This window comes from Lissotriton vulgaris, unplaced genomic scaffold (assembly GCF_964263255.1).
Source record: "Lissotriton vulgaris unplaced genomic scaffold, aLisVul1.2 SCAFFOLD_530, whole genome shotgun sequence".
In the NCBI taxonomy this organism is placed as follows: domain Eukaryota; kingdom Metazoa; phylum Chordata; class Amphibia; order Caudata; family Salamandridae; genus Lissotriton; species Lissotriton vulgaris.
In genome coordinates, this window is record NW_028254364.1 from 358,455 (window position 1) to 364,454 (window position 6,000).

Genomic DNA, 6,000 nt, shown 5'->3' on the forward strand with positions numbered 1-6,000 from the left:
GAGGCATGCCTGGGTAGAGAGGGAAGGAGGCATGCCTGGGTAGAGCGAGAGAAGGGGGCAGGCCTGGGTAGAGAGGGAAGGAGGCATGCCTGGGTAGAAGGGGGAGGAGGCAGGCCTGGGTAGAGAGGGAAGGAGGAATGCCTGGGTAGAGAGAGAAGGGGGCACACCTGGGTAGAGAGGGAAGGATGCATGCCTGGGTAAAGAGAGAGAAGGGGGCACACCTGGGTAGAGAGGGAAGGGGGCACACCTGGGTAGAGAGGGAAGGGGGCAGGCCTGGGTAGAGAGGGAAGGAGGCATGCCTGGGTAGAGAGAGAAGGGGGCACACCTGGGTAGAGAGGGAAGGAGGCATGCCTGGGTAGAGAGAGAGAAGGGGGCAGGCCTGGGTAGAGAGGGAAGGAGGCATGCCTGGGTAGAGAGAGAAGGGGGCACACCTGGGTAGAGAGGGAAGGGGGCACACCTGGGTAGAGAGGAAAGGGGGCACACCTGGGTAGAGAGGGAAGGAGGCATGCCTGGGTAGAGAGAGAAGGAGGCAGGCCTGGGTAGAGGGGGGAGGAGGCATGCCTGGGTAGAGAGAGAAGGAGGCACACCTGGGTAGAGAGGGAAGGGGGCATGCCTGGGTAGAGAGAGAAGGAGGCAGGCCTGGGTAGAGAGGGAAGGAGGCATGCCTGGGTAGAAGGGGGGAGGAGGCAGGCCTGGGTAGAGAGGGAAGGAGGCATGCCTGGGTAGAGAGAGAAGGGGGCACACCTGGGTAGAGAGGGAAGGAGGCATGCCTGGGTAAAGAGAGAGAAGGGGGCACACCTGGGTAGAGAGGGAAGGAGGCATGCCTGGGTAGAGAGAGAGAAGGGGGCAGGCCTGGGTAGAGAGGGAAGGAGGCATGCCTGGGTAGAGAGAGAAGGGGGCACACCTGGGTAGAGAGGGAAGGGGGCACACCTGGGTAGAGAGGGAAGGGGGCACACCTGGGTAGAGAGGGAAGGAGGCATGCCTGGGTAGAGAGAGAAGGAGGAAGGCCTGGGTAGAGGGGGGAGGAGGCATGCCTGGGTAGAGGGGGGAGGAGGCATGCCTGGGTAGAGAGAGAAGGGGGCATGCCTGGGTAGAGAGAGAGAAGGGGGCAGGCCTGGGTAGAGAGGGAAGGAGGCATGCCTGGGTAGAGCGGGGAGGAGGCATGCCTGGGTAGAGAGGGAAGGAGGCATGCCTGGGTAGAGCGAGAGAAGGGGGCAGGCCTGGGTAGAGAGGGAAGGAGGCATGCCTGGGTAGAGAGAGAAGGAGGCAGGCCTGGGTAGAGAGGGAAGGAGGCATGCCTGGGTAGAGGGGGGAGGAGGCATGCCTGGGTAGAGAGAGAAGGGGGCATGCCTGGGTAGAGAGAGAGAAGGGGGCAGGCCTGGGTAGAGAGGGAAGGAGGCATGCCTGGGTAGAGCGGGGAGGAGGCATGCCTGGGTAGAGAGGGAAGGAGGCATGCCTGGGTAGAGCGAGAGAAGGGGGCAGGCCTGGGTAGAGAGGGAAGGAGGCATGCCTGGGTAGAAGGGGGAGGAGGCAGGCCTGGGTAGAGAGGGAAGGAGGAATGCCTGGGTAGAGAGAGAAGGGGGCACACCTGGGTAGAGAGGGAAGGATGCATGCCTGGGTAAAGAGAGAGAAGGGGGCACACCTGGGTAGAGAGGGAAGGGGGCACACCTGGGTAGAGAGGGAAGGGGGCAGGCCTGGGTAGAGAGGGAAGGAGGCATGCCTGGGTAGAGAGAGATGCCTGGGTAGAGAGAGAAGGGGGCACACCTGGGTAGAGAGGATGGAGCATGCTGGGTAGAGAGAGAGAAGGGGCAGGCCTGGGTAGAGAGGAAGGAGGCATGCTGGGTAGAGAGAGAAGGGGGCACACCTGGGTAGAGAGGGAGGGGCACCTGGGTAGAGAGGAAAGGGGGCACACCTGGGTAGAGAGGAAGGAGGCATGCCTGGGTAGAGAGAGAAGGAGGCAGGCCTGGGTAGAGGGGGGAGGAGGCATGCCTGGGTAGAGAGAGAAGGAGGCACACCTGGGTAGAGAGGGAAGGGGGCATGCCTGGGTAGAGAGAGAAGGAGGCAGGCCTGGGTAGAGAGGGAAGGAGGCATGCCTGGGTAGAAGGGGGGAGGAGGCAGCCTGGGTAGAGAGGGAAGGAGGCATGCCTGGGTAGAGAGAGAAGGGGGCACACCTGGGTAGAGAGGGAAGGAGGCATGCCTGGGTAAAGAGAGAGAAGGGGGCACACCTGGGTAGAGAGGGAAGGAGGCATGCCTGGGTAGAGAGAGAGAAGGGGCAGGCCTGGGTAGAGAGGGAAGGAGGCATGCCTGGGTAGAGAGAGAAGGGGGCACACCTGGGTAGAGAGGGAAGGGGGCACACCTGGGTAGAGAGGGAAGGGGGCACACCTGGGTAGAGAGGGAAGGAGGCATGCTGGGTAGAGAGAGAAGGAGGAAGGCCTGGGTAGAGGGGGAGGAGGCATGCCTGGGTAGAGAGAGAAGGAGGCACACCTGGGTAGAGAGGGAAGGGGGCATGCCTGGGTAGAGAGAGAAGGAGGCACACCTGGGTAGAGAGGGAAGGGGGCAGGCCTGGGTAGAGAGAGAGAAGGGGCACACCTGGGTAGAGAGGGAAGGGGCACACCTGGGTAGAGGGGGGAGGAGGCAGGCCTGGGTAGAGGGGGGAGGAGGCAGGCCTGGGTAGAGGGGGGAGGAGGCATGCCTGGGTAGAGAGAGAGAAGGGGGCACACCTGGGTAGAGAGGGAAGGGAGGCATGCCTGGGTAGAGAGAGAGAAGGGGGCAGCCTGGGTAGAGAGGGAAGGAGGCATGCCTGGGTAGAGAGAGAGAAGGGGGCAGGCCTGGGTAGAGAGGGAAGGAGGCATGCCTGGGTAGAGAGAGAAGGGGGCACACCAGGGTAGAAGAGGGAAGGAGGCATGCCTGGGTAGAGAGAGAGAAGGGGGCAGGCCTGGGTAGAGAGGGAAGGAGGCATGCCTGGGTAGAGAGAGAAGGGGGCAGGCCTGGATAGAGAGGGAAGGAGGCATGCCTGGGTAAAGAGAGAGAAGGGGGCACACCTGGGTAGAGAGGGAGGAGGCATGCCTGGGTAGAGAGAGAGAAGGGGGCAGGCTGGGTAGAGAGGGAAGGAGGCATGCCTGGGTAGAGAGAGAAGGGGGCACACCTGGGTAGAGAGGGAAGGGGGCACACCTGGGTAGAGAGGGAAGGGGGCACACCTGGGTAGAGGGAAGGGGGCACACCTGGATAGAGAGGGAAGGGGGCACACCTGGGTAGAGAGGGAAGGGGGCACGCGCGGGTAGTGAGGGAAGGGGGCACGCACGGGTAGAGAGGGAAGGGGGCACGTACTGGTAGAGAGGGAAGGGGGCACGCACGGGAAGAGAGGGAAGGGGGCATGCACGGGTAGAGAGGGAAGGAAACACACTTGAGTAGAGAGGGAAGGAGGCACACCTGGGTAGTGAGGGAAGGGGGCACGCCTGGGTAGTGAGGAAGGGGTCACGCATGGGTAGAGAGGGAAGGGGTCACGCACGGGAAGAGAGGGAAGGGGGCACGCCTGGGTAGTGAGGGAAAGGGGCCACGCATAGGTAGAGACGGAAGTGGTCACGGCATGGGTAGAGAGGGAAGGGGGCGTACCTGGGTAGTAAGGGAAGGGGGCACGCACGAGTAGAGAGGGAAGGAGGCACACATGGGTAGAGAGAGAAGGGGGCACACCTGGGTAGAGAGGGAAGGGGGCACGCCTGGGTAGTGAGGGAAGGGGTCACGCACGGGTAGAGAGGGAAGGGGGCACGCACGGGTAGAGAGGGAAAGGGGAAAGCCTGGGCAGTGAAGGAAGGGGGCACGCACGGGGTAGAGAGGGAAGGAGGCACGCACGGGTAGAGAGGGAAGGGGGCATGCCTGGGTAGTGAGGGAAGGGGGCATGCACGGGTAGAGAGGGAAGGAGGCATGTCTGGGTAGAGAGGGAAGGAGGCATGCCTGGGGTAGAAGGGGGAGGAGGCAGGCCTGGGTGGAGAGGGAAGGAGGCATGCCTGGGTAGAGAGAGAAGGGGGCACACCTGGGTAGAGAGGGAAGGAGGCATGCCTGGGTAAAGAGAGAGAAGGGGGCACACCTGGGTAGAGAGGGAAGGAGCATGCCTGGGTAGAGAGAGAGAAGGGGGCAGGCCTTGGTAGAGAGGGAAGGAGGCATGCCTGGGTAGAGAGAGAAGGGGCACACCTGGGTAGAGAGGGAAGGGGCACACCTGGGTAGAGAGGGAAGGGGGCACACCTGGGTAGAGAGGGAAGGAGGCATGCCTGGGTAGAGAGAGAAGGAGGCAGGCCTGGGTAGAGGGGGGAGGAGGCATGCCTGGGTAGAGAGAGAAGGAGGCACACCTGGGTAGAGAGGGAAGGGGGCATGCCTGGGTAGAGAGAGAAGGAGGCACACCTGGGTAGAGAGGGAAGGGGGCATGCCTGGGTAGAGAGAGAGAAGGGGGCACACCTGGGTAGAGAGGGAAGGAGGCACACCTGGGTAGAGAGGGAAGGGGGCACACCTGGGTAGAGGGGGGAGGAGGCAGGCCTGGGTAAGAGGGGGGAGGAGGCAGGCCTGGGTAGAGGGGGGAGAAGGCATGCCTGGGTAGAGAGAGAGAAGGGGGCACACCTGGGTAGAGAGGGAAGGAGGCATGCCAGAAGGGGGCAGGCCTGGGTAGAGAGGAAGGAGGCATGCCTGGGTAGAGAGAGAGAAGGGGGCAGGCCTGGGTAGAGAGGGGAGGAGGCATGCCTGGGTAGAGAGAGAAGGGGGCACACCAGGGTAGAGAGGGAAGGAGGCATGCCTGGGTAGAGAGAGAGAAAGGGGCAGGCCTGGGTAGAGAGGGAAGGAGGCATGCCTGGGTAGAGAGAGAAGGGGGCAGGCCTGGGTAGAGAGGGAAGGAGGCATGCCTGGGTAAAGAGAGAGAAGGGGGCACACCTGGGTAGAGAGGGAAGGAGGCATGCCTGGGTAGAGAGAGAGAAGGGGGCACGCCTGGGTAGAGAGGGAAGGAGGCATGCCTGGGTAAAGAGAGAGAAGGGGGCACACCTGGGTAGAGAGGGAAGGGGCACACCTGGGTAGAGAGGGAAGGGGGCAGGCCTGGGTAGAGAGGGAAGGAGGCATGCCTGGGTAGAGAGAGAAGGGGGCACACCTGGGTAGAGAGGGAAGGAGGCATGCCTGGGTAGAGAGAGAGAAGGGGGCAGGCCTGGGTAGAGAGGGAAGGAGGCATGCCTGGGTAGAGAGAGAAGGGGGCACACCTGGGTAGAGAGGGAAGGGGGCACACCTGAGTAGAGAGGGAAGGGGGCATGTTGGACAGGCCACATGAAGGGCCGCTCTCCCCCGGCCCAACCAGGCCTGAACCCAGTCCCGCAAGTACCACACACCACCATTGCACGTCCTCCGTCCCCTCAGGGACCCCTGCCCTCGAGCCTGCCGACCTCGTGGGTCCGATCCACTGCCGGCCCACGCGCCCAGCCTGGGGCGCCATCTTGGACACTCCACCACGAGGCCGCCTGGCCCCCGATCGACCTCAACCCTGGGCCTGGCCCGGCCGCAGACATTCCGGCACCACCCTCCACCCAGGAGGTGAGCGGACTACTTGGCAAGTCAATGGGAGAAAGAGGTGCCGATGGCTCTCCCCCACCAAGTGCCGCTCGCCCATCGCCTCCCCGGGCGCTGGCTCCACCCCCCTGCTGGGTGTCTGGACGCCCCCATCCCGGACCTCCCGACCTCCAAGTGCGAGGGTCCGGACATCAAAGCACACCAGCCCTATAACTGGGGCAGCTCCAGAGCAGGAAGGCAGTTGTATCTTGGAGTCGAGAGACGTAAAGAGGAACTCATCCTGGACGGACTACTGGCGCTGCCATAGCTCTGTCCTGTGCACCATCGTCCTGCCTGTTGGCGCTGCCACAGTCGTCGTAACCTTCATCCTTCATCGTCGTCGGGATCTGCTGGCGTGGCCGCGGACCGTTGTAACCGTCATCTTCCACCGGGACCTGCAGGCTCCGCCGCGGACCGTCGTCCTTC